At 43.2% G+C, this 27,484-nt stretch overlaps 1 long non-coding RNA gene across 1 annotated transcript; it reads left to right on the forward strand.

The window, feature by feature from the left end:
• Positions 1–591: 591 nt before the first annotated feature.
• On the forward strand, positions 592–22,935 carry LOC137561058 (uncharacterized). The gene is made up of 3 exons (XR_011029862.1): positions 592–755; positions 2,577–2,715; positions 22,777–22,935. It is a non-coding gene; the product is annotated as an uncharacterized lncRNA (long non-coding RNA).
• Positions 22,936–27,484: the final 4,549 nt, after the last annotated feature.

Genomic DNA, 27,484 nt, shown 5'->3' on the forward strand with positions numbered 1-27,484 from the left:
GCACTGCCAAAAGCGACACCTCCGAAAGCTGGGCAGACGCCCGTGTGAACCAGCCCTGGTAAAGAAAAAGTCGGTGGCAGAATAAACAAAATATTGTGACTAGCAGAGACAGTGAGCCCTTTCCTAAATAAATGGCTAAAACATTTTTCCTCCATGCGCAGATCATGTCCTCTAGTCCTTTGAGAAGGCCTAGGGTCAAAAAGCTCATCCGCCAAGCTTTTATATTGCCCTCTGACGTATCTTTTCATGTTAATTAGATCCCCTCTAAGGCGTCTTTTCTCTAGACCAAATAAACCCAGTTTATCTAACCTTTCTTGGTAATTGAGACCTTTCATCCCACGTATCAATTTTGTTGCTCGTCTCTGCGCCTGCTCTAAAACTGCAATATCTTTCCTGTAATGTGGTGCCCAGAACTATTTATTTATTTTTAAACAATACCAGTTGCCTGGCCTCCTGCTGATCTTTCATGCATTTGTAGCGTCTGAAAGATGCACCTAAAACAAGCATTTGTAGTGTATGTATTGTAGTCTAGGGCCAAATTAAGGGGAAGCCAATTAACTTATCTGTATGTTTTTTGCTACGTGGGAGGAAAATGGAGTGCCCAGAGGAAACCCACACAGACTTGGGGAGAACATACAAACTCTGTGCAGATAGTGCCCCGGCTGGCATCAAACCAAGGATACAGCGCTGCAAGGCAAGAGCACTAACCACTATACCACCATGCTGCCCCAGATGAAACAAAAGATTTATTTCAGGTAAGTATACAAGGTTATGTAAACATACTTTCCAAATCCCATACACCATGCATATCAAATTTAGATGGATCTAAATATATGTTGTAAACAGAGCATGTATTAAAGTGAACCTAAAGTCAGTAAAAAAAACGAGATTAACTCACCTGGGGCTTCCCTCAGCCCCCTGCAGACGATCGGTGCCCTCGCAGCTCCGCTCCGATGTCCCAGGACCCGCCGGCCAGGAGGTCGCAATAGCAGCATAGGGGGCGATATACAGGCTGGGAACGCGAATAATCACTCGCGTTCCCATGCCTGTCGGCCGGTGACGGCAAAACCGAAAGTGCTCGCCGGCGGGTCCTGGGACATCGGAGCGGAGCTGCGAGGGCACCGATCGTCTGCAGGGGGCTGAGGGAAGCCCCAGGTGAGTTAATCTCGTTTTTTTTTTTACTGACTTTAGGTTCACTTTAAATGCATCTATTAACCTCCCTGGCGTTCTGATTATGCGCAGCCGCACGGCTGCGCATGGTTTTTTAAACTTTTTTTTTTTAATCATGTAGCTAGCCTAGCGCTAGCTACATGATACTACCCTCCCAGCCGAATCCCACCCACCCTTCCGATCGCGATGATGGCCATCAGGAGATCCCGTTCTCAACGGGATCTCCGTCAGGGCTTCCCCTGTCGCCATGGTGACGAACGGAATGACGTCATTGACGTCATGACGTCATAGGGAGTCCCGATCTACCCCTCAGCGCTGCCTGGCACTGATTGGCCAGGCAGCACACGGGGTCTCGGGGGGGGGGGGGCGCTCGTTACGCGGCGGTTAGCGGCGCATCGGCGGCGATCATCCCCAACACGCAGCAAGCAAAGTGCTTGCTGCGTGTTTTTTTAAAAAAATTATTCAAATCGGCCCACCAGGGCCTGAGCGGCACCCTCCGGCGTCTCTGGACGAAATCAGCTCGTCCAGAACGCTAGGGAGGTTAAAGGGGCACTATGGCGAAAAATTGTAAAATTTAAAATATGTGCAAACATACACAAATAAGCAGTATGTTTTTTCCAGAGTAAAATGAGCCATAAATTACTTTTCTCCTATGTTGCTGTCACTTACAGTAGATAGTAAAAATCTGACAGAAGCGACAGGTTTTGGACTAGTCCATCTCTTCATAGGGGAATCTCAGGGATTTATTTATTTTCAAAAGCACTTAGTGAATGGCAGTTGATCTGTCCAACTGCCAAAAACACTGTGGAGCAGGGAAGCTGGCCAGCATCATTGTTTAAATCCTTTTTAGGGAATATCTTTATAAAGAATAAAAGCCACGCTGAGATTCCCCATATGAAGAGATGGACTAGTCCAAAACCTGTCGCTTCTGTCAGATTTCTACTACCTACTGTAAGTGACAGCAACATAGGAGAAAAGTAATTTATGGCTCATTTTACTCTGGAAAAAAGTAACTTCTTATTTGTCTATGTCTGCACATATTTAACATTTTACAATTTTTCGCCATAGTGCCCCTTTAAGTTTAGTGGAAGAAAATGAATACCTGATTGCTCTAGGATACCGTACTTTGCACATCTGTCTTGATCAAAAGGAAGATATAGTTAATTTTTCAAGCTGTAGATTGAATGTATCTCTTGGTACATGCATGACTTTTAGACCATAAGTCAAATAGCAAGGGCTGGAATCAATCTGCTGAGTGCAGGGTCTGCAGCGCCCTGATGTGTGTGGCCCCCTCGGATAATGTGTGTATCTTTACCTATGAATTAGATGTTTTCCTGTACAAATCTGACCTTCTACAAGAGGGGTCTTGTTTTTATGAGCTAGTATCTACAATATTTCCTTTCCAGGCTCACCGAGACGGTCATGTCCATAAATCATACAGCTCTTTTCATGATATTGGCCAGTAAAAGCGGATGTCCCAGAATGCTTCACTCTTTCCGACTCTTGCACATTTCATCAAGTAATAGGGTGAGAGGTTGGGATAAGGTGAGGAATATATCTGTCAAGCCAAAGTCAATTTCATTGAAAACTCTTACATCAAATGCTATTACAGATATGCACAGCACACCAATATAGTAGTCATTTTCCTGTGCATGTGCCAGCTTCCGTCCTGTTTAGTCTACGTGTATATTCAATGTTCCATATCCCTGCCAATATAATCTCCAGACAAATGAACAGCTGTGCAACTCCTTCTCTCTCTATGTGCGCAAGCAGATATGTGAAGCCTAAAGGGCACCTGAAGCAGAAATCAAACAAAAAGTTAGATTTCTCAATAGTGGGAAACATCTGGATAGTCAAGAGCATACATGTCCAACTGTAGTTGAAGAGAAATCGAGAGCCCAATATGGTGTAGTATGTCAAAATTGATTGGATAAATGAAACAGTGAGATGGTAATACTCACAAACACGGGTTACCACCTAGGTAACCACTCATTAGGCAGGTGAGGAGATTAGGCCTGTCCTCACTCAGGATTAAGAAGTCGCTCTCTGTAGATAGGAAGAAAGGGGGTAGATCACCCCTCCACCTGGGGTGGACTCAAATATATTGGTAGGTGAACAGAGGCGCCAGAAGGATAAAAGTACATAAAATTTTTAAAAAATTGCTGGGAGGAAGTGGTGGACTCGCCTCCGTTAAAGCAGACACCAAGGACTGTAAATATATAGATATACACATTTATTGAAAATACCCCAAAGATGAAACGCGTTTCGTGGGCACAGCCCACTTCTTCAGGCAATAAGCAGGGGATAAACAACAGCAATTCAGTTATAGCAAGCAGAGCACCTCAGGTATATATTTACAGTCCTTGGTGTCTGCTTTAACAGAGGCGAGTCCACCACTTCCTCCCAGCAATTTTTTAAAAATTTTATGTACTTTTATCCTTCTGGCGCCTCTGTTCACCTACCAACATGTCCAACTGTGGCCTGCAGAGCCATCAAATGTGGCCCTCAGGTTTCCCCGCTTTGCATTATGCTTGGCCTACTGCAGCCTGCCAGGGAAGCTTTATTTGGGGTAAAGCCCTAGATCACCAGGGAGGCCATAAGGGGAAGGGGGGGGAGCACCAGGGAACTGTATGGGGGGTCATTAGACATTAGGAGCTGTTTAGGGATGCAATAGGGGACCACTAGACATCAGGGAACTGCACAGGGAAGGGGGGGGGGCGTACTAGATACCAGGGACCTGTATCGAGGGGGCATGGGTGCCCTAGACAACAGGGAACTGTGTTGGGAAGGGGGCCACTAGATAGTAGGGAACTGTATAGGGGAAGAAGTGATGACCACTAAACGCCAGAGGACTGTATAAGGGAGGGAGGAGGGCCACTAGAAACCAGGGAACTGTATAGGTGAGGGAGGAGGGCCACTAGACACCAGGGAGCGTTATAAGGGAGGGAGGTGGCAACTAGACATTGAGGTTGGCCCGCAACTTGGACCCAGTGTTCAATTTCAGCCCACTTTGTATTTAAGTTTTTGCACAAGTACAGTAGCAAAAAAGTTTCGGTTTCACGTTAGCCAAACAAATGATGTAGGTAGAAAAAACTAAGTTTTGTAAAAGTAATACCTTTTAATGGCTAACTGATAAAGTGAAATTATGCAAGCTTTCTGGGTTCTAGTCCTCTTCTTCAAAGACCTGAAGAAGGAGCCTAGATTACAGAAAGCTTGCATTATTTAACTTTGTCAGTTAGCTGAAGAAGAGGACTAGAACCCAGAAAACTTGCATAATTTAACTTTATCAGTTAGCCATAAAAAGGTATAACTTCTACAAAACTTTGCACAAGTCTAGGGGAGTCCCAATCGCAGGCTCACCTGGATGTATGTGAGTTTGACAGCCCTGGTCCAGAGGCTTCCTGGATCCTCCTGCAGCCCTCCAATCTAGAACAGGTCCCACTAAACCTATTTGACTCAGTGCAAATTGAATGGGTTTCTTCTGGTCATGAGCAGCCGTAGACAAGCACATTTGTACTGGGCATGCGTGAGAAAGGTTTAGTAGAACAAAGCACTTGTGCAAAGCAGAGAATTCCTGATGAAAATATGGGTTATCCCAGTGATGACTGTTGAATGGGTGATAGGTGATGTTATATCTCAGCAGGCCAATAACATTGGAAAACTTCGGGTCCTTAGGAGAACCATCTGAAGAAGGGTGGAAAAGAAAAAAGACAATTTAACATGAATAATTAAAGATCATAACCTGTGGCCTAAAAATACCACAGTACCAGGTTCTCAACAAGGACTGCAGGTTTCCAAAGCCTACATGTATTGTGTTGCCTGAATCATTGCAGTTTTGTGAATGGACGGTCTTAGTGCTTCCTTCTGCCAAATGCCCGGGGGTCCTTTCCTAAACTGGAAATGGGACCAGTGCCATTCAGCAATTCCTCCAAAACAGCTGTGAATGAAAAGCCACTTCCCCTCTCCAGCAGCACAGAGAAGCATTCTCCAGACCCCTTACACCTTGTCAGCAAAATCCCACTATTTTCTTTATAGTAAAACATTATTAAGAGGTTTCCCGGCTGCTGCAACAGTCATAGCTCGTAAATCTCTCACACAAAACCCATTGAGAACACAAAATGCACTTGTCTTTCACTGTGTGGGCCACATCTTAAAATACACCTTTCACTGGGGTAAAACTTTTTTTTTTTTTAAATAGCGCAGTATAGTGAGTACACTGATGTCTCACTTACTTTTAACACTTTGCAGGAATGCATATCTGATGAGTAGATACAGCCTCCATATCCCTCTCAGGTCAGTTGCCCTAGGGGGGGTGTGTTTGTCCCCTGGACCGTGGACCCAGAAGTGACCTAGAAGGTGATTGGCAGAGAGGGCCATTAGGCTGGTGGCCGGTGCATATTTGCAATCCAGTAAAATGAGTCCTGGATCTGCTGAATGCAATGGAGACTAAATGTGGCCACGCACTATACAATAAAATGATCCGTTTTTACGCCAATTCAATAAATATGATCTCATTTTATTCGACTGAATATTCCGATCGGATTTCCCATTTTTTTTATTTTTATCAATCCAGAATGCTGGAAAATTTTCTTCAATTTTTCTAAAGATTGCATGGTGTGTGTTAGATTGTCAATTTATTAATATGCACACCCTAGCAATTTCCTCAAAGTTTCCAATCATTTTTTATCATAATTGGGGAAAAATTGAACATAGGTGTGTGGTACATTGGTCATGTTTTTGAAATGTTACAATCAGTCAGAAAAATTGATTGCAATGCTTGAATTGAACAGATATTTTAAAAATTGTATGGTGTGTGGCCACCTTAAATGCTGATTTTACGGCAATTCGATAAAAGCAATCGGATTTTTGGAAACACATTTCCCAGATTTCCCATTTTTATTTGATAAATGTGTATCGGAGTGAATCGTATTATGAAAATTGAATGGTGTGTGGTAGATTGTCAATTTCCTTATATATACTTCCAAGCAATTTTCTCAGAGTTTTCAATCATCTTTTCATAATTGGGTAAAAACTCACTGCACGTGTGTGGTACATTGTCATATTTGTGAAATGTTACAATCAGTCAGAAAAATTGATTGCAATTCTTGAATTGAAAATGTATTTTAAAAATTGTATGGTGTGTGGTCACCTTTACGGAGATAATCCAACATGAGGTTTTGGCAGACACAAATCGTGTGCATCACTGTCTGCAAGACAGTCTTTGTCCCTTCATATCTCCTGTGGACCTTTTTTGGGGGTGAATTTAAATAAGCAGGGCTGTGAAGTGGCTACAAAAATCATCCGACTCCAAGTCCGACTCTTCAGTTTATGAAACCACCGACTCCAACTCCGACTCCAGGTACCCAAAATTGCTCTGACTCCTCGATTATGACTTCACAGCCCTGTAAATAAGATATCATATTTTGACCCTAAAATACTGTCTAGGCAGTATCTTGTCACCTTTTGATTCCTTGATCACTGTTATCTACCAAGCTAATCTTAAAGTGGATATCAAGCCTATAATACAAGTTTTCAGGATTCCCTTCTCCTGTAAAGAGTCATTTTGTGTGGACACAGGAAACAAAAGGAGGAGGTCCCTGCCTTTGCAAGCTTATAAAGGGTAGTGGGGTGAAGACACCAGAGGAGGAGACAATGGTGTTAGCAGAGGCAGCAATGAGCCTCAACTCTAGCTATAACAGATTCTAAAGCAGGGGTCTCAAACTCGTGGTCCGCGGGCCATTTGCGGCCCTCGATATAATATTTTGTGGCCCGCGCCGGCAAAAGCTTCCTTATCGTTCGCTTGAGTGCTCCCAAGTAATCCGCCGCATCCCCGCCGCTAAACAAGGGCTGCAGAGCCCCCAAATCGCCCGGGGGCAATCTGCCGGCATTTCCTGGAAGGGGCAGAGCTTTCAGCTTCAGCTCTGCCCCTCCTGACGTCAATCGCAGCGCATCGCCGCCTCTGCCCGCCCCTCTCACTCTTCCTTCACAGAGAGAGGCGGGGAGAGACTGCGATGCGCCGCGATTGACGTCAGGAGGGGCAGAGCTGAAAGCTCTGCCCCTTCCTGGAAATGCCGGCGGATTGCCCCCCGGGCGATTAGGGGGCTCTGCACCCCTCGTTTTGCGGCGGGGACCCGGCGGATTACTTGTAATGGGAGCACTGAAGCAAACTATAAGGTAAAATTCGGCAAAATAGGCTGCTGATTGACTTTTTTTGTGAAATCCCTTATGCGGCCCAGCCTCATCCTGACTTTGCCTCCTGCGGCCCCCAGGTAAATTGAGTTTGAGACCCCTGTTCTAAAGTATCTAATTTTTCTTCTAAGTTTCTTCTTTTCCTCTGTAGCTCTGCATGCGCTCTGCCCAGCCTGTGGAATAATGGCTCTTTCAATGCACCAGAATATCCTGTGGTATTAAAAAGTTTACTTAAAACCAAACTTGATTAAATATGACACACATCACTTTAGCAGATTCTGCCTCTAACAAGGAAATTTACCTCGGCTGCCAAGGAAACTTGGTTCTCCCTTTTTCTTAGGGGAAGGATGTGGTTTGAAGAGAGTTTCTAGCAGGATTGGTGAACAGACCTGGGCTTGTGCGGCTTTCAGAATGTTTCTTTTGAAAAGCACCCAGAACTGGGCCTCATTTAATTAAACCACATTAGTGTGAGTTCAGTTCCGTTTACAGTTCAGACGAGTTCTCAGGTTTTAAGCCGGGGAGAAATGCTGACATGTGTTTGACAAGTCTCTAGACTCTGGATATCCTGAAAAAAAGTTCAAATAAATTGAAATCACTCAGTGTTAACAAGAGAGACAACTGCTCCACAACACAACCGCGATGTGAGCAAAGAGCAGACTATGCCATGTCCTCAGGGACAATAGGTGACGGCTGGAAAACCTCATTCATGCACACACACGACTGGCTGGCTTCCATATAAACTGACCCCTGGATTATTTACAATAGGATGCCACCATCACCGCAGGCAGAATCTATTTCTTGGCAAAGGCCTGAATTTTGGTGAATGGGTTTTCTGCCATGTGCACATCTATTATTATTTAGTATTTACAGTATATAGCGCCAACATCTTCAGCAGAACTGTACAGAGTATATAGTGCTGTCACTTAGAGACACAGAAGTGAAAATAAACTTAGGATATAATGATTTGATTGTGTAGTACAGCTAAGAAATAAAACATTAGAAGCAGAGACATAAGTCTAATATTGTTTCCAGTACAGGAAGAGTTAAGAAACTCCAGTTGCTATCTATGCAAAAGAGGCACTGAGCTCCACGACTTTCAAAGTCACAGAGAGCTCTGTCTTCTGAAGCTTGTTCCTCAACTGTCAGTTACTGTATTTTCTTTTTCTCTGCCGAGAAGGGCTCAAAAGTTCACTTGCCTGCTCTGTAAAATCATTTAGAATGCCGAGTAGTGTGTAAACTGCAAATATTAGAAAAAGATGCAATGTTATAAAAAAAAATATATATATAGCTAAAAATAAAAATATGATTATGAAGTAATTATCCATACTACGCAACCAATTCAATATATCATAATTTTTTTTTTTACTTCAGTGTCTCTTTAACTGTCCCTCAGAGGAGCTCACAATCTAATCCCTACCATAGTCATATGTTCATCGTTGTCTAGGGCCAATTTTATGGGGAATCCAATTAACTTACTGTATCTGTATGTTTTGGGGATGTGGGAGGAAACTGAAGTGCTCGGAGGATACCCACACAAAGTCCTTGCAGATAGTGCCCTGGCTGGAATTAGAACCGGGGACTCAGTGCTGCAAGGTGAGAGTGCTATCCACTACATCACCGAGGTTCCCAACACACTTCTATGTTTTTATCTGTGTTTTTTGGATTTGTGTTTTTGTATGTGTTTTTTTCCTGCGGTTTTTACAATCTGCTCCTTCAATTTGGGATGATTAATGAGATGCAAATATTTCTGAGTTCATGCAGATTTATGTAAATTTTTATGCAAATATATGCATCTTGAAAATGGACCAATCAAGTCCCATCCAGCTTTAGTTAAAACCTGGGTGGGACTTGACTGGTCCATTTTCAAGCTACATATATCTGCATAAAATTGACATAAATCTGCATGAACTTGAAAATATTTGCATCTCGTTGATCGTCACTTTCAATAGGAGAAGAAGTACAGTATCAGATGTATTTATCACCAAATGTGTTTTTCATTTTCCTTAGGTAAGGATTGCATGCGATTTGCATACAGTATGCATGAAGAAGGAATTTTAAAACGCACATAAAATCGCATTGGAAAATGCACACTGATGCGTTTTTTTGTAAGGTTGATAGACTTACATTGTATGCGATTTTCCGCTGTGAGACCTTCTGTTATAAGGGTGTCACTGTGGGAGATGAGAGAGCGGTGGACTATTGAGCGGCTTTCGGCAGGTGAAATAAGGAGGGGAACAATGGCCTTGGATGAGACGATCTGGAACTATCAAAGCATCTGTAAATAAGCTAGATTCTTGGCAGAGCCATTTGGCCATTCTGGTTGTTGTAATTTTCTTCTTCCAATGTCAGTGACATTTTCATACATGTCAGTTTTTTGGGTCATCATTAATAGGTTAGACCACAGGTGTCAAACACAAGGCTGGCAGGCCGAATACGGCCCTCCTTGCCATTTTACGTGGCCCTCCAGAGCTTCCAATGTCCATCATTGTAAGCAGAAAAACAAAGACGGCACACTGCCTTCTAGTCCAAAACAACACACCAGTGACCAGTGTTTCTGACCGAAAAATTGTCAGTTTCAAACGGGGTGCAGTAATAATCCACAGGACCCCCCAGCAAATTTATCCTGGGACCTCCTACTTGAATCCAAGCCCCCCTCCTCCTGGTAACATGGATATCAAATACACACATCTACACCTTGACACCATTTCCCCACATAGAATAGTGCAGCGGAGCAGTTTAATCCTTACCTGCACCAGTGATATGTTGTCTTCTGTTCTTCCTGGCAGTCACATGCTCTGTGCTTCCATACTTCCTTCTCCAGATCACGTGACATGCCTCAGGAGGTAGAGGTAAGATCAGCAGAAACCCGATGCGGTACAGGAGCACAAAAATATTAAACTGCTGCACTGCGCTCCTTTACATAAAGGAGGAGCAGGCCAGCCACAGTCACCATAGTTTTGTCACTTCATCTGAGATTGTTCAATAAATGTTAAATCTTAATAAACCATTTGGCCTGTGACTTAGACTATGTTTAAGATTTTGGTCCCTTCCATGATTGAGTTTGACACCCATGGTTTAGACAGTTGCTGCTTCCTTTGAATTAATATCCAAACAAAGAGCCTTGTCTGCACTGTTCTGAAGAAAGGGACCCTATGTGGCCCCGAAACAATTGTCATTTGGTGTTTGACACATGATCGAAGAATAAACACTCTAATGGTGTGCTAACCAATCCTTTCAACTACTTAATAGCCAAACAAGCGATCCCTTCCACTGTCTCGTGGATACAGATGAACATGCATGTATGGACCATCTGAACATGCATGTCTATAAAAATATCAGTGATGCATAAAATCTTTTGGAACTTAAATCATGAATGGGTGTCCTTAAACCTTCTCATGTCTACAAATGACTTAAAGTGATCCATTTACGCTGCTATGAAAATGGCTCAGTAAGTAAGAATCTAAATCATCTTGCGCCGTTACCATTATGACTTTAGTTTATTGTCCCCATATGCAACTCTAACACTTATGATCTATCGCTTCTTTAATGTGAAAAACATAATTTCCTGATCGTTTGGGAAATTTATGATCCACGCTGGCACAATAGACTCGAGGAGACGGTAAATAAGCTGTTTATATGCTCTTTGTGGCTCTTACACAATCACCATCCATCTTATGAAGTCATATGTATTATCACACATAACTGACCATTCTACATCCTTATTTAAATAGTGAGGCTGTTCAGGGCAATTTGTCTTCCTGAAATACGTCCATGAATTATTTATGCGGAGGGACACTACAGGTGTTTTCTGCTCATATTTTAATCCCATTTCTCAAGAGAAGTGGCCTTACCATGGCATGTAGCGGATACATAGGAAGTATATTAAGTGGTCCATGTCGGTCTGGTGATTGATGCTGCAGTCCGGTATGAAAGCCAATTTGTGACACCTTTTAGTACATCATCTTCACAGTCCATTATAGGGGTAGCGGTGATCAGTTTTATTGACTACTGCCGGACATTGAGTGATAAAAAAAGCATCTACCATAATTCACTGTACACAGGCTACGGTAATGAAGTAACAATTTGAGTTGCCATGCTACCTGTCTACCAAAATCTCAAAGCAAATTCATTCCAATATCTTATCACATTTTCTGCAACCGTCCCCATCTTGCTCCAACTCTGATGACCAAGTGGGGATCATTTGGTTCCATGCACTCTATGGCAAGTGCTTCTCTGTTCCCCAATATTTATTCTCTTCCTTGGCTCTTTCATAGCCGGTGCTCCTATATTCTCCTCACTTACAAATAGAACTTTACATCCCTCTATGCATTGGAATTTGAGCTTCTTGCTCCCTCCCTTTATTTACTGCTTAGTCATTTTCCCCTACCCTACCCTTGTGATTAACAGTCCTGTAGCACCCTCAGGAACAGTTAATGCCCTTTTCTTCACCCTATCACTGTTGACAGCCATCATGATTCCTTGAAGTTCAAAGAGGCAACTGGCATCACTTTCAAAATGTGACTGAGGAGCTGAAGTTCTATTCAAGTATTTGTATCTCCCTTTTAGTCTTCTCCCCAGTAATTGTCACTGATCATAATGCCTGTTTGTAGGCATGTGGCTGAGAGTCTCCGTGGCCAGCATAGTGCAAGGTTGACCATGAGGCTGTGGGATGCCTAATGCTAAGGGGTTCCTTGAACAGTTCTCTCCTCAGCACAAATAAAGATGTTGTCAATTAGGGCCTTAGCTTCATTTACTTCATGGGGTAGTCCTCTCAAACATACCCAGGCAACTTCCAGGATTCCACTTTACCACAGCATTCTGCCAACACAACTGTGTAGAATAAGAATAACGCATGCACTATTATCCTGAACTTTGTGGAGTTGTAATGGTCCTACCATAAGTGTCCCAAGTGTTTCATTTCCTTCTTTATGGAACAATTTAAATGATTTGTCATTTCAAGAAATCCTTTGTAAATACAGCTGTGCTGTGTGACCACAATGTAGCTTGCCTGAGGCTTTAACGGGAATGGTTGGCCTTGCCTCGTTCTTGGCCTCAAGGGCCAAAGTGCTACCACATTCTGCTGGCTTGATGTGGGAAACTTTTGCCAGCTCTGGGAAACAAATCCTGTCACTGATGTAGCTACATAGCATGAAGGGAAATTTGGAGTGGGCGTATAAAGTCAGAGGGAAGGTGAGGACCTGCAAAAACAGGGATAACATTTAGTCTAATGGACAGAAAGGGCAGATTATGTGGTTTCTCGTCATTTTAAAATTCAGGAAATTAAAGGCCTTGTCTTATAAGGTAAGCAAGTGTATTCCCAGTGGCCTTTGCAGTGATCCATTTATGTTTGATTCTACAGTTCCCCTTTAATAGCGCTATGTGAAAGACTCCCTGGTGTTTATGAGTATACATTTCTGGTCATGTGATCTTGAGTTCTTTTTTAGATTTCGCCTGTGGTAATGTATAACGAGTCAGCTTGGGGTATGCAATCCAGTGTACTGAGGATACTGAGGAGTGCAAGGATTACTTCACACCGGGAAGACATTGGGAAAGCAACCCCTAAATATGCACATAGCCCAACAAAGAAGGGCTAGCTCTGCTGGATCCAGACTTTGTGGTCTGCTTGCACCAAAAATAGAGATAACTCTTTTTAGAATGGAGAGGTGCGTATTTTGGATAGGGGAGAAAACTGGTTCACAAGAGGAGTGAAAAGTGCAACTGTGTCAAACTGGACCAAACATCTCTAATCCAGCAGGGCTGGATTTTTGGAAAGGCAACCAAGGTCTGGGCCATGGTTGGCTGCTGGCTGTGGGGTGGCTGGACAGGCAAATAAGGAGCAACACATGGAGATAGGGAGCTGCTGCCCAAGGGACTTGTATAAAACTGAACATGAATGGTAAAAATGGAAGAGGGGAATGCACAAGGAATAGGAGGAGGGTGCTCCACATGGAAGGGAAGCTGCAAGAAAGTTGGCCAAGGGGCAGAAAAAGTATAAATCTGGCCTTATGTTATGTTATCATGTTTGATCATGCCTGTGTCTAGATGTTTTCATAATTTCAGCACTCTCCACCAACCCGGCACAAGTAACATATACATAAAAGTGTCAGTAACCCAGGCTGTGACTGAAGTAAGTGGATTACTTGTACCAGTAAAATGCCTAGGAATCTCCTTCCCTCGTTAGAACTGATGATGAAGTTTCATTATAGGAATAATGAAACACCTTCTATAACAGAAAAGGGTGTCCAGCTGAAGCTTCCTTATTTTCCTTCGGATATGCAATGAAATAAGAACCTTTACACACGTAAGACAAGTCTACATTACAAACACTCTTTAGCCAGATAAGTTCTCCATCAACTCAGCATTTCTTACATTTCGTCAGTAAAAAATGTTCTTCCTTTTTTAATAATTGAGTTTTAAGAAATACAAACAGAGGAGGTCCAAGAAAAACACATCCAGGAACACCAGCGATAATCCCACTTCTCTGTTCAAGACATTCTTAGAAATATGTGGACCAACCTTCTAAAAATCACAGGAATTGTGGTCAAAGGGATTGAATGAGCTGCGTCTACTACAAATCAGAGACTTTTCAGGGTCATAGTTTCCACCTAAATTACAGATCAGAATATGGGTTGCTTCCAAAAGAGAGACTAGGAAGTATCGCTATTTTGAGTTTATTAATTCCTGCTTGGTCTCCTTGAATCTGCAACCCCGGCATATAGAGCAGAAGCTCAGGTGGGTGCCCTTAAACCAGGCGCTCTGTTGTAATAACAGCAATGTGTAGATGCTGTTTCATAATAATTTATTTTTCATATCTCACCGCATCAGTGGTTTTGTAGAAAACTGTAAGATCTAACCCTATAAATAACTACCAGAGAAGGAACATCACACCTCAGCAGTGGTTTGGGTTGGAGTAGGAACACATAAAATAAGAGCGTAATCAAGCTTGGCCAGAAGGCAAACCACATGTAGGTGCTGCTTACTAGAGCATAGCTTTTATGAAAAGAGAGGAGACACTGAGCACACAACTGGGGCACATCTATCAAAACGAGTGCAGGAGAACTTTAGCAAATCTGGTGCAAAACAGGTGCAGAAATGCAGCAGCTGTTCTGAGAGACCAACCACGATATATGATCCGGGCATTTGCGCCATGTTTGCACCAGTTCTGCTCCAAATTCCTTTCACCGGCATTGATAAATCTCCCCCACCACTGTTTGACTAATGAAGGTAAGTGAATACCTCCTGCATGAATGGATCTCACCTGAATGGGAGTTCACCACTCCTGTGCTAACATATTATGTAGCTTTGTACAATAGATAGTTGAGACATTACAACAAGCAAAGTTACAGAGTGACATTACAGCATTAAACAATGGTGCACAAAATAGTGATGTTACAAACAATTGTGCGCAGACTGAAATGTAGGGATGGCAATTTAGTTACTGAGGCCATACAGTGGCGGAGAATAGCAGTAACTCTTTGTGGCCAGCAGAACAGCAACAGTTCTGCAAAGTTCCAAGGTGTTCAGTGTGCAATAAGAATTTAACTGTTCTCACACCCAGCAGGCATGTCGCTAGGGTAAGAGATTTGGAGCATGGGCCTGGATCAAAGCATTTGTGCCCGTATCCTTCTGTGGGACTGAATAGTCCTACCCAGGAAGTTTTCCAGGCAAAATACAAAGCAGTGGAGCTTTCAACCACAGGCCCCAGCTGCATCTCCTGGGCTTCAGATAAGCTCATCTGGCAAAAGCACTGCAGATGAGCTTTTTATCCATAGACCCAAAGGATTAGGGGACGTGATCTGCACATGGAGGGAAAAAAAGTTTTGCTATTTACCATATCTTTGGCGTATAAGACACTCCAGAATATAGAACGTGCCTAGGTTTAGATGGCAAAAACCATGGAAAAAATATATACTAAACCTGGTTCATCCATTGCCCAGGAGCATCTTGTAGATGTTCTCCCCAATTATTGTGTCCTCCCATGTCCTCTTTTGTCCCCAGTGTGTCCCCTTCTGTCCCGTGTGGTGTTTCTGTCCTTAGTGTGGCATCTTCTGCCCCAAGTGTGGCCCCTTCTGTCCCCCATTTTGCCTCCTCTGTCCCGTTTTCACTCCTCTTTTCCCTGTTTTGCCTCCTTTGTCCCCCCTTCATCCTCCGTTTATGCCTCCTCTGTCCCCCATTTTGCCTCCTCTGCCCCCTGTGTGTGTCTTCCTTTCTCCCTGGTCTCTTCCTGTGCCCCCGGTGTGTAAGTATGAGAAGTGGCAGTACGGCTGAACTCATCAATGGCTCCAGCAGCGAGCACAGACCTCTCCTCCTGCACGGCTCCCCTAGTTTTGGCTTCTATTGATGACACAATCAGTATTACTTTTTGACATTGTGGACGCCTTGGGTTCTTTTTAAGACTGTTGGGAAGAGCCAGTCTAAATGTGAGTATCAAAAAGAAATTATCTACAAGATGTCCCCACATTAGCAGGGCTCTGTAGTGTCCCCCCAGTTTGCAGCCCCCCATAGTGTGATCCAGCTTTTTAAGGCCCTGTGTGGTGTATCCCTACCTATAGATGAAACAAAGGACTAAGGTGATTTAAAAATGACGGCGTGTAGGAGGTGTGACCAGGGCATATGTGATGCTCAGATTAATTTGTGCCAAAATTGTATTCATTTCATCTAAGAAAGCCAGGAGGCATGCGATTGTTTCATGTCTATAAGGTGCATTGTCTCATGTCTATAAGGTTTATTGTCTCATGTCTATAAGGTGCATTGTCTCATGTCTATAAGGTTTATTGTTTCATGTCTATAAGGTGCATTGTCTCATGTCTATAAGGTGCATTGTCTCATGTCTATAAGGTTTATTGTTTCATGTCTATAAGGTGCATTGTCTCATGTCTATAAGGTGCATTGTCTCATGTCTATAAGGTGCATTGTCTCATGTCTATAAGGTGCATTGTCTCATGTCTATAAGGTGCATTGTCTCATATCTATAAGGTGCGTTGTCTCATGTCTATAAGGTGCGTTGTCTCATGTCTATAAGCTCCATTGTCTCATGTCTATAAGGTTTATTGTCTCATGTCTATAAGGTCTAAAGCCTCATCTACACGCGTAGATGAGGCTGCGATCCGGCGGCTCGATTAGCCGCCGGATCGCCTCTTCCGCGTACCCGCGCGTGCCCGCCGCGTCCCCGCGCGTGCCCGCCGCGTCCCCGCTCGCCGCATACGATTCCCCGCTCGTCCCCGCCGGCGCCGCTTATCTTCTGCTCGATTCCCTGCCATTGTCCCCTCGCGGGGAGCGAGCAGGGAATCGGCGGTGCGGAGATCCGTCCTGTCGGATCTTATAAATCGAGCCGCATCAGCGGCTCGATTGATAAGGAGCATCGCGGCCGCATCTACTTGTGTAGATGCGGCTTAATGTCTCATGTCTATAAGGTCCATTGTCATGTCTATAAGCTCCATTGCCTCATGTCTATAAGGTGCATTGTCTCATGTCTATAAGGTCCATTGTCTCATGTCTATAAGGTTTATTGTCTCATGTCAATAAGGTCCATTGTCTCATGTCTATAAGGTGCATTGTTTCATGTCTATAAGCTCCATTGTCTCATGTCTATAAGGTGCATTGTCTCATGTCTATAAGGTGCATTGTCTCATGTCTATAAGCTCCATTGTCTCATGTCTATAAGGTGCATTGTCTCATATCTACAAGGTTTATTGTCTCATGTCTATAAGGTGCATTGTCTCATGTCTATAAGGTTTATTGTCTCATGTCTATAAGGTGCATTGTCTCATGTCTATAAGCTCGATTGTCTCATGTCTATAAGGTGCATTGTCTCATGTCTATAAGGTCCATTGTCTCATGTCTATAAGGTCTAATGCCTCATGTCTATAAGGTGCATTGTCTCATGTCTATAAGCTCCATTGTCTCATGTCTATAAGGTGCATTGTCTCATGTCTATAAGGTCTAATGCCTCATGTCTATAAGGTCCATTGTCATGTCTATAAGCTCCATTGCCTCATGTCTATAAGGTGCATTGTCTCATGTCTATAAGGTGCATTGTCTCATGTCTATAAGGTGCATTGTCTCATATCTATAAGCTCCATTGTCTCATGTCTACAAGGTGCATTGTCTCATGTCTATAAGGTCCATTGTCTCATGTCTATAAGGTGCATTGTCTCATGTCTATAAGGTGCATTGTCTCATATCTATAAGGTCCATTGTCTCATGTCTATAAGCTCCATTGTCTCATGTCTATAAGGTGCATTGTCTCATATCTATATGGTCCATCTACAGTGCAGCTGTTTTGCCTGGTTGTATCTCACCTGCCTACAGATATTAATTCAGCAGAATCTCCCCGGCGGTGTAGCTAGATCAGTTTTATTAATAAGTAACAGCAGAATATTGTATATTCGCTGCACTGTGGGAAGCGTGCCGGGACTGTACTGACTTCCATCCATCGGATCATTTTCTAAGTTGTTTCATTATGAGCGATCAATGCAAAACACATTTTTCTGTTCCCCCTCCTCGCGCAGGCAGATTATTGATGGAGTTCTGCCATCTACCCACCGCTTTAATTAGACAGAGCCAAACAAGTGAGTCTCCTCCATTTCCCGGGGACTCCATACAGAACTCAGCGAGTCGTTTCATCTCAGGAAAAATCCACACATAATCTTCCTTGATATCCTTTACCTGATCGACCATCCTAATGCCACATGGCAGCTCCAGCTCATTTTCTGCATCGTCGCAGAAGAAAACGCTAGGCCTATTTATAAAGCGATTAGTCATGTCTTCCTTTGCTTTGCAAATACCTAGCTTTTCCCTTTCAGCTTCTACAACAGAGTATTGTGCAGTGTTTTGCTGGAAAGTTCAGCAGTACATTACTGTGGAAATTGCTGCACACTTGTTGGGGAATAACATATGCCAGCGACACAGAAGCATATTTACATTCAGGCCTTTTCATTGTGAAAGGAACAATCATGACATGCATAGCCACAAACCACAAAGTAAAGTGCAGGGCGGTATTTAGTGGCCTTCTGCCTTGGGCACCCTTGAGTATTGATGACCCCTCCCACTTCCCACGCCCATGGAAGTGGTGGGATGACAGCAGCAGGGGTATTCACAGTGCCTTTCGGGGATAACTGAAGAAAGTTTGCCAGTAAGGAAATCAGGCTAGTAGAAAGTTAATGGCATCAGGCTTGGAACAGGGCAAGGGATGGCTAAAGTGGTATTAAACAGCAAAAATCAAAACCACTGTAAAGTGTTTGCTGAACTTATATCTATATGACCTTGCCTTACAATCCTCATATTCATAAGGATACAAGTAGTATAAGTTATATACTATACCTAGATCCCCTGGCTCTTATCTTGCCATTGCCAATGACAGAGGAAGAGGCTGACAGCTGCTGGTGTAAATTGGCTGATAAGATAAGCAGCTGCTGAAATTCAATCTATGTAGCTTAGAAATTCTTGTGTCTTTTCTGTTCTAAACACAGTATGCCTGTGCAGGAATCTTAATCAGAGTGTCTGGGAGGAGGGCAAACAAATGTTCACAAACATTGATGCAGAGGGGGAAAAAGTGTAAGGGAGAAAATTACATCACGATTGGTTTCAATCAGAGGCATTAAAGATGGGGAATGCCAGGAACAGTTTTCACTTTTTTACTTTATAAATTATCAAAAATCAGACTGTGGATAGTACAAAACATAAGTTATGTAAGTTAAGTTATGTAAGTTTTTTCACTTGAAGTGGACCTGGACTCTTGCACAGGACTGAAGAAATACATAGAGAAATGCACCCTGTATGTATTTAGAGAGTTTAGCCTGTTTAATTCCCCCTCATTTGTGTCTAATCACAAGTTGAAATCTGATCTCTCCCATGTGTCACATGACTACTTATGGCAAATATGATATATAAGGCAATTTGAAAGCACAGGAGGTTAACAATATGTCTTTAATACATATATTGGTATATCTCCACGCTGGAGATGTAATAATGTCCCATATGCTGCCAAGAAGTAAAAAGTCCTCAGATAGACTTCACCAATAGTTCTCCTTAAAAACGTCAGCGCTGTATGGTATTTAAGGCTTACAATCCCATCACCGAACACCCTTCAAAGTGCAGGCTTACCAATATCTGGACTGGAGAGACCCAGATTATAAGGTCTTAAAGGCTCAATTTGGTTACTGATGCGATCATCAAAACGATCATCACAACGATCCCCACTCCTTCCTCTCAAGGTTCAAAGCTTCAGAATCGCGGATCTCCTCTTTACCATAGCAATAGCAGCTCACAGCATAAAAACAGATAATAACCAAAGCTGATCTAAGTGTACTCCGTTAAAACCAACACATTTATTGCACATCCAAAGAGAAATTGCAGTATGAGTACTCACTTCCGGGCCCTTGTGACAGAGACCCTTCAAATTGACAAGCGTATTACAGATCAGTGGAGTGCCGTTTCATCTACCATCCGTAATCCCAACCGGTTTCGCTGTAGCGTCATCAGGGGCATGCCTCATGCAATGGTACTCCTGAGTAGGGATGAGCAACCAACAAGATACAAGAAAAAAAATCATACAGGATTATGCTAATTGTGTATGCAAATTTATACAGCTTGAAATGGATCAATTGAATCCAACCTAAGTAGAATCTGATTGGCCCATTTTCAAGCTGCATACATTTCCATTCAAAAACGCATACAATCTGCATCAACCCTGAATTATTTGCTTTTCATTGACCATCCCTACCGGTCAAGATACTCTGGTCTTTGTAACATTGTTACCTTCAGCTCTGGGGCAGGTTGCGTACACACAGACAATTCTGATTACCCAATGAATGGCTAATTGCACCACCTCCATGTAGAATGAGAGCTTACCTACACAATCTGTTCAAACTATTAAAATCTGCTGGCCCTCAAACTACATGGAGGTGGTAAAATTGGGCAGTGGTTGGCCAATCAATATTGAACGTGCATATGCATCCTTAGGGCACACCCAGACATCCAATTTTGATTGGTCAATCACTGACCAATTTTATCACCTCCATGTAGTATGAGAGCTCACCTATACAATCTGTTTGGCTCCATACTACATGGAAAAAGTAAAATTGGCCAATCATAAATCTTGTGTGTACCAGGCTTTAAGCCTGGTACACACTTTTAATTATGATTGGCCAATTACTGACCAATTTTACTGTCTCCATCTGATATGAGGGTCAACAGATATTGAATACTACCGTATGAGCAGATTGTGTAGCTAAACCCTCATACTACATGGAGGTTTTAAAATTGGTCAGTGATTGGCCAATCATAATTGAAATGTGTACCAGGCTTTAGTGTTTTAACCTACTGTGTGTTACAGTGGTTTGCAAAAGTATTCAGCCCCCTTGAAGTTTTCCACATTTTGTCCCATTTTGGCACAAACAATCAATTTTATTGGAATTCCACGTGAAAGACCAATACAAAGTGGTGTACACGTGAGAAGTGAAACGAAAATCCTACATGATTGCAAACATTTAAAAAAAAAACAAAAAAAAACTGCAAAGTGGGATGTGCGTAATTATTCAGCCCCCCGATTCAATACTTTGTAGAACCACCTTTTGCTGCAATTACAGCTGCCAGTCTTTTAGGGTATGTCTCTACCAGCTTTGCACATCTAAAGACTGAAATCCTTGTCCATTCTTCTTTGCAAAACAGCTCCAGCTCTGTCAGATTAGATGGACAGCGTTTGTGAACAGCAGTTTTCAGATTTCGCCACAGATTCTCAATTGGATTTAGATCTGGACTTTGACTGGGCCATTCTAACACATGGATATGTTTTGTTTTAATCCATTCCATTGTTGCCCTGGCTTTATATTTAGGGTTGTTGTCCTGCTAGAAGGTGAACCTCTGCCCCAGTCTCAAGTCTTTTGCAGACTCCAAGAGGTTTTCTTCCAAGATTGCCCTGTATTTGGCTCCATCCATCTTCCTATCAAGTCTGACCAGCTTCCCTGTCCCTGCTGAAGAGAAGCACCCCCAGAGCATGATGCTGCCACCACCATATTTGACAGTGGGGATGGTGTGTTCAGAGTGATGTGCAGCGTTAGTTTTCCGCCACACATAGCGTTTTGCATTTTAGCCAAAACGTTCCACTTTGGTCTCATCTGACCAGAGCATCTTCTTCCACATGTTTGCTGTGTCCCCCACATGGCTTGTGGCAAACTGCATACGGGACTTCTTATGCTTTTCTGTTAACCTTTCTGTTCTTCTTGCCACTCTTCCATAAAGGCCAACTTTGTGCAGTGCACGACTAATAGTTGTCCTATGGACAGATTCCCCCACCTGAGCTGTAGATCTCTGCAGCTTGTCCAGAGTCACTGTGGGCCTCTTGACTGCATTTCTGTTCAGCGCTCTCCTTGTTCGGCCTGTGAGTTTAAGTGAACGGCCTTGTCTTGGTAGGTTTACAGTTGTGCCATACTCCTTCCATTTCTGAATGATTGCTTGAACAGTGCTCCGTGGGATGTTCAAGGCTTTGAAAATCTTTTTGTAGCCTAAGCCTGCTTTAAATTTTTCAATAACTTGATCCCTGACCTGTCTGGTGTGTTCTTTGGACTTCATGGTGTTGTTCCTCCAAATATTCTCTTAGACAACCTCTGAGGCCGTCACAGAGTATTTGTACTGACATTAGATTACACACAGGTGCATGCTATTTAGTCATTAGCACTCATCTGGCAATGTCTATGGGCAACTGACTGAGTTATTTGTAAAAAATGTTTGAAATCATGCATGATTTTTGTTCCACTTCTCACGTGTACACTACTTTGTACTGGTCTTTCACAAGGAATTCCAATAAACTTGATTCATATTTGTGGCAGTAATATGACAAAATGTGGAAAACTTCAAAGGGGCAGAATACTTTTGCAAACCACTGTATTTCTCGGTTTTTGTGTATTAATAAAGGATTGATAATATTTTGCCTCTTATAAGGCATACTTTACTGCTGCATATAGCAATGAGCTTGGTAGGAGTTTGTAGGAATATTGTGAGGACCACACCCGTATGTTCCCACCAAACCTCATCAAGAAGGCCGTAGGAGTGCATTCCTGTAAGCTCTACTGTAGAATGCTTCTGAATCAGAATGCTATCTGGCTCCTCTGTATACACCATCAGCCAACAACACAGCATAGCACACCTACATTTCTGGTGTGGTGTACAAAAGATGAAGTTCAGTGATGAGCCGTTAAGTTTCATTCTATCAAACATCTAATTAGTGGGGCCAGGAGAATTACAACCGGCATAAGGACCAGTTCACACGGGCACCGAACCGTCGTTAAGCGACCACAGTGGCGCTTGTTGATCAAGCACTGTTCATCCTAATGAATGCACAGCGCTTGGTACCATTGTTTACCGTTGTTCATGCAATCGGCAGTTGATTCTGTAATTTACCATCGTCTCTACTCCTAGGTACTACATGTAGCTTCCAGGATCGTTTAAGAGTGGTTCTTCCATGTCCCCCTGCAGGGGTCAACAAGCTACGCATTTGAAAAATGACAGAAAGTGCTACCGAAGATGGCAAAAGCTTTTCTGCTCATCTGCTAGTTCTGATGCCCATTTGAACCAATAAAAAACATGCAATAATAAACTCTCAACTCCTTGCCTTTATACAGGCGCATCTCAATAAATTAGAAAAACACTGAAAAGTTTATTTATTTCAGTACTTTAACTCAAACTGTAAAACTCATACACAGAAGTCACAGCTACATATATTGGCATCCTGGTGCTGACATCACACTGTGGGAGGGGTTTCACCACAATATCAGCCATACAGAGCCCCCTGATGATCTGTGTGAGAAAAGGAAAATATTTCTCACGGGAAAGGGGGTATCAGCTACTGATTGGGATAAAGTTCAGTCCTTGGTTATGCTTCCTCTTTAAGACAAATTGATGAAGAGTTCTGATATGACCAGCAATGAGTCCAGATCTAAATCCCATAGAGCTCCTGTGGTGACATCTAAAAACAGCAGTTGGGAGAAAAAAAAACATTAAAATCTGAAAGACCTGGAGCAGCTAGAAAGGAAGAGTGTTCCAAAATTCCAGTGGAGAAATGAGTGGCGTAGCTAAGGAGCTATGGGCCCCGATGTGAGTTTCACATGCCCCCCCCCCCCCCCCCCCCAAGCACTCTATACATAACAAATGATACGGCACTCCAAAACCTGCCAAGGACAACCATAGTGTCTGAGGTGCAAGAAGGGGACGGGGAACAGTTTGCTAATGATTATTATCATTCAAAGCATTTATAGAAGTGATCATTACAAGCAAAGGCCCAATAAAGAGCTAATACTATTTAGGGAGTGCCCTATGGGGCCCCTCTGCCCCAAGGGCCCTGATGCAGTCGAGACCGCTGCAACCCCTATTGCTATGCCACTGGGAGAAATAGAAAAGACTCTTGATTGTTGAAAGCGATTAACATCAGTTATTTCTTTCAAAAAGTATGCTACCAAGTATTAAGTTGATGGTGCTAATAATTTTGTCCTGGTGGTTTTTTTTACGTTTTGTGGGGAATGTCTCTGATTTTTTTTAAAATAATTTTTTCTGCTTTTATTACATTTTCTGCTTTTATTACATTCTTTCAGTACCGACAAAAGAAAAAAACATTACAAAACCAAAGCATTTGTAATTACAACAATTTCTGAGAGAAGGGGTGCATTTTCTGACATGGGTGCTAATATTTTTCCTCCTGTATTACCAGTGTATAAGATTCATATATTCCAAGTGTTTCATTTTTTTCATTTTTTGACATATTTTCCCGGCAACATGCACATTGCAGGGGCGTAACTAGAAATCACCAGGCCCCCTGCAAAACGTTGGAAGTGAATTCAGTCACTTGGAATGCGGTAAAGAAGTAAGTTCCCCGCCCACTGCTAACATTTCTGGAGGGGGGAGGTGGGAGTGCTGAAGGAGGGGCCCCAGGTGAGGGAGTGGGAGAGTTGGGTCCTCCCTATCTGCCGCTGTGTGCCCACTGCCCCCTCTTCCTGCGCTGCGCCCCCTCCTGCCCCTTAAAATGACCCTAGCCAGGCCCCCTACCAGGCTTCACCCCACAGGCCCCCCCCCCCCCTGCAACCGCATCCCTTGCAGGGGCGATTGTTACGCTCCTGCCTCCTTGTCATACATTAACGCGGGCATAATGTGCATGTTATTAATGTGGCTGTTATGGCTCCTGTTATTATAATGGAACCTGCTGCACCGCAAAAGCAACACACTGATGAAAAATACACAATTTGTGGGACCACTGCCATGCGCTGTGGTGCAATTATAGCTTATGTTATAACTCATGCAATGCGCATAGCATGAACGCATCCTTAGGTTGCAGAACACAGGATCGCATAAGTAAATGTCACCATGTCCTAGTTTAATATCATCTACAGGAGGACTGCGGAAGGTGTGTTGTGGTATGATGGAGTGTGGTATGGTAACGCACAGGGGCGTAGCAATAGGGGTTGCAGAGGTAGCGACCGCATCGGGGCCCTTGGGCCAGAAGGGCCCCGAAGGGCCCTCCCTCAACTACAGTATTAGCTCTCTATTGGTCCTGTACTCATAATAATTACTTCTATAGATACTTTGAATAGAGGTAATCCTTAACAAACTTCCCATCCTTTTCTTGCACCTCTGAAACTGTAGTTGCACTTGGCAGGTTTTGGTGCGCCGTATCAATTGTTACGAATAGAGTGCTTGGGGGGGCCCCATTGTAAAACTTGCATCGGGGCCCACTGCTCCTTAGCTACGCCACTGGTAACGCATTCAGTGCGTTACCACAAAACATGTTAACAGTGACAGTAAAGCACCAGTTTTCATTGACTGTATGCTTCACTGTACTTCACTGTATGCGATGTAACATGCAGGAAATTTGCAGCACCGTTTTCCAGATCCATTCTTTCTGTCACATTGAATGCAAAGCAATGCCCACTGTGATGGTAGCCTAAGGGCTACACACCAATCTGGATCGAATCTGCAGCATTTCCCCGCATACAAGTGAGGCGGGGAAACGCTGTCTAACTAGTGACTTGCTGTCTAGATCGCACTGTGGAACAAATCAGGACGGCAAGCTGCAGTTTTATCAGCATGCAGATGAATCCCCATAGCCATGCAAGGCTCTGTTTAGGGATTCGGGATGCATCTTCGCAGCAGAACGGGAGCCGCAGCATAACATGAAACAGCCGCGACTCCCAGTGGGAAATGAGCCCTTAGTAAATGCAGCCCACTGTCACTGCACGGGGGAGAAATCGCAGGCAGTATTTCTCAGGGATGCTCATCTTCCATGGAACCTGTATAGGTGCCTTTATGGCAGGAATCCTGTTTTCCACTTTGCATTAGGAAATTTGAAATGCAAATGACAGGCCATTAGTCTGAGTGATGAAGTGGAGCTCTGCCATTTAGCAAGACAATGACAAGCACTTAAACCGCATAGTAGGTCTTTAAAAAAAGTGAAACCTATAAGATGTGCTAGCTAGTCCCATTGCTGACCTGAGCCTGAGGGAGAGTGGTGGCCTGAAAACTACAGAGTATGTTCAGTAACCGGAAAAATCTCCAGTCTTAAAGAACACCTGTCTTCATAACTTGAGCAATAGTCCACAACACAATTTAGAACGTGCTATTAAGACTTGTTTTCCACGGATGTCTGAAGTGCGCACTTATCGGGTAGCTAAATCCTCACACTTGTACTTAGCCGTCACCACCCATGGCCCATGAGTGTTTATGGTACTTGGATTCTTCTGAGTACGTTGTGCTGCTTCTTGCTGTGATACTGCCTCGGTTTTCCTTGCATTGTATATTTCTGCTGTAACTTAATGTTGTGCACTGTTCTTACGTTATGTCTCTACTGTAACTTATCTTTGTGAGCTGCCCTGTGATGCTAAACCCAATTCCGGGCATGATCCAGTCATGCTTGGCGAAATAAACGATTCTGATTCTGATTCTAAATGGCAGCGTTTGGCAACAGCATGTGCCGTTGTTTGATACGCAGAGGTGTTAACCAGCACTGGGGGGCAGGGCCGGATTTACCAGGAGGCACTGTAGGCTTGTGCCTATAGGCGGCACCTGTATGAAAGGTGGCTCACTGGCTGCCCAAAGTCCCTCCCCCCCTGCTGCAGAGTGGCAAGTGGAGTATTAATGAGAAGACAGTTACCACCTCCTGACATTCCATGAACATTATATATCACGCTTTTCTTTTGGTGGTCTCAAAGCGACAGAGCTGCAGCCACTAGGGTGCGCTCAGTAGGCTGTAGCAGTGTTAGGGAGTCTTGCCCAAGGAATCCTTACTGAATAGGTGATTTACTGAATAAGATTTGAACCTGGCAGAGCCTTTAATCATTACACTGTCTAGCCACCAGGACAATTCTGGAAATGATCGCCAGGAAACCAAATCTGATCACTCTAAAGGTGGCTATACATGGTACAATTTTTAAATCTTTTTCGATTAGATAATTTAGTTCGATTATTCTGTTAGATCGAATATAAAGATTTTTCCAGCATGTCCGATCAGATTTTTCTCTAGAAAACGGGATAATCGTTCGAATTTCTTGATCGAAAAAAAAAATATTTTCAACTTTCATTCGATTCGATCATTTAGATCGAATAAACGGGATAATTTTTATCGTACCATCTATGGCCACCATTATATAGATTTCCATTGCTCACAGATCTTGCAGCTAAAATCAGTGCCACCATCTAAGAAAGGGAAGGGTCTCTGTACACACACAACACCTAACATACATTTCAAATAAAGATTTGTGGTGTCAAACTGAAAAAAAAAGAATGCAAAGGTGGAAAACACTTTTATTTTTCAAAACACTGCCTACCCTGAAGACTCAGTCCTGTAAATGAACATATGAGACAAAGAAGGGCCTGTTTGGAAAATAGTCTCCAGTTTTTATGCTTCATTTAATATCAGCACCATCTGTTAAATGCCCATATTAGTACATGGTAATGCATTTAAAGTTGATTAGCCAGGTGTGTGATTCAGACATTCCTTTCCCTCACACTGCGCTGTGTAAACACCACCAGTCAGCCATAGAACAGACCTGCTGGAGAAAGAGGCTGACAGAAATCCAATCAATCCAATCCTGCCGCACTTCACTTGTCTCCAATCACCTCAAAAAGAGCTTTCATTTTAGCT

Source organism: Hyperolius riggenbachi, chromosome 3 (assembly GCF_040937935.1).
Source record: "Hyperolius riggenbachi isolate aHypRig1 chromosome 3, aHypRig1.pri, whole genome shotgun sequence".
Classification (NCBI taxonomy): domain Eukaryota; kingdom Metazoa; phylum Chordata; class Amphibia; order Anura; family Hyperoliidae; genus Hyperolius; species Hyperolius riggenbachi.